Genomic DNA, 2,527 nt, shown 5'->3' on the forward strand with positions numbered 1-2,527 from the left:
AAGATATAGAAGACAACGCCCGAACGATGAGAATAACACAACACAGAAGAAAAGCAGAATACAGAGAAGAATGGAGACGTATTGTAGAGGAGACAATGGTCCATCCTAGACTATGATGTCAAAATGATGATGATGTGTTAACGTATCACTTGCCTTGTTAAAACAATTTACGGGAATATGGAAGAGTTAGAAATAAGATTTTGTAAGTCCTCAGACAGTTAAAAGAAATCATATTTCGAAATACATTCTTTCTATTTGTGTGTAGCGCATTTTAAAAATTTACTTGACCGATTAAAAGCATTTAAATGTTACTTTTTACTTTCCAAGTTGTTATTTATACTTCACTGCTAATTCCTTTAATGAAAATGAAACTCAATTGTCATTATTTCAGTCCGAATATTTTATTTATTCTGCTATTTTTTGCATACTTTTAAATGATAATTTTTCTTCGTTTGTAGTTTTAATTATTTTATTTTTTATTTACTTAACTTTTTTGTAGTTCTTCTATTGTATTAATTGTACAGCATTTTCTATTTCAATTTTTATTTATTTATTTCATTTCACTTCCCTTCGCATTCATTTCGTATATTTGTGTTCTTATTATATATATTTTTTATTTAATCTTCTTTAATATTTTTTATTCTGTAAATAGTTTTGTGTAATGAAATAAAATAATGATACTAACTTGAGCGGTTTTGTCATATTTTTGTAAAACAACAAAACAAAAAGGATATTTTTTATACAAAATAAATTGTCCTTACATTATTTTTTTTTGTTTTATATATTTTAGTTTAAGTTAAATATTAATCTTCATTTTAATATGTTCCCGCCAGTATATTTTTGATTTTATTTTATATTTAAGCAATTTTACATTTAATGCTTAAACATATTAAATATATATATAGTTTTCATTTATTATATTATAATTTTCAAATATTGAAATTTAAAATATGAAAAATAAATGACAAAAATTGAAAATTTTATAAAAAAATATTTTAACTAAAGATAATGAAATAATGAAGTAAGAACGTTCAAGTAGAAAACTTTAATGAAAATAAGTGCAAAAGAGAATAGCTTTTAAAATTAGTATGAAACTATTATTTTTATTATTAGAGTGGATAATAAAATACCGTAATGTACGAGATCTTTTTAAAGGAAAGCTTCTATATATTAAGAAATTAAAATATTAGCAAATCCAAAAATATGCCTTTATTCACAACTTGGATTTGTACTCAGCTTAATAAATAGTAAATAGAGAAGTTCGAGGCATTTCTTAGCAGATAAAATGATAATTTTATCTCGAATTTTATCTACTATTTTGTTGTTTTATTCTACATTTTGCTAAATCCGTAGATATAACTATGCCTTCCTTCCATTTCTGAAAGGTTATAGTTAATAGAACATTATTCAGTTACAAATGTAGTAGTCAGGGAGAGATGAACCTTTTTTTTTGCACTATATTAAAATAATAGTAAAAGTAGGTTCTAGTGAAACTATCTATTCATGACAATGTTGTTGGAAAGGTAGAAAAATTTTGTAAAACTTTTGTAACAACTAAATAAATAGAAGCCACTTTTAAATGGTATCACCTGACACTAGTTGATCGAAAATAAATGTCGAATCTAGAATAAATTTAAAATATCTAAATAAGAACGACTAATGTAATACTTTATCATTAGAATGTATTTTTTCGATCATGAAAAATGATCATGTAAAATGTTTATTAAACCATTTAATTAAAAATAATTTCTTTTTAACAAAAAAATTTACCATAAGTGTTAATAAATTTACAGATAAAACCTTTTTCTTAATAAAATTTCACAACTAAAAGGTCGTAAAACGTATTTATAAAATAAACTTATAGTTATGTGAATAATACTATGAATTTCTAGTATTTTGGACTATTGATTAAAGAGCACTTTTCTCAATTTTATAAGTTTGAATTTGAAGTTTTTTATTAGGTGGAGTCTGGTTAATGGTCTTGGAATAGATGGATTGGGTTTATATATCTTAATTTAGGAATTTCTCATTAAAAAAGAGAATACTTTTATTTTCTTCAATTTTCTTTGCTTTCATTTGTTTTCAAATTCATAATTAAAATTAAGTTTTTAAGTTATTAGATTCATAACTACTATTTTTATATGTAACGTTTTTGTTTTGACATTACCAACTGTTAAAACCGGCAAAGAAATCAATTCACGACGGAATAAATTATTTGTCAATAATGATATTGCCCCACAAAAAATCTTCAAAACATCTGAACTGAGTTATATTATAGCTGAGTTTTTCATACTAAATTCGAATTAAAAATTTAAAAAGACGTAAGGATTTTTTTTAATACTTTCAGAAGCCTAGTACAAAGTGGCATCAATAATTAACAAAACCTCTGCAAAAACTACTTTGAATTTAATATTCGAAGACAATAGGGACATTACCTTTTTAATTAAATCAATGTTTCTATTTAAAGATAAGTACAAAACTAAGTCTAGCTTTTCTAAGAAATCAATCTCTTTTTCATGTGTATGGA

The sequence above is a fragment of the Teleopsis dalmanni genome, chromosome 2 (genome assembly GCF_002237135.1).
Source record: "Teleopsis dalmanni isolate 2A chromosome 2, ASM223713v2, whole genome shotgun sequence".
NCBI classification, from domain to species: Eukaryota; Metazoa; Arthropoda; class Insecta; order Diptera; family Diopsidae; genus Teleopsis; species Teleopsis dalmanni.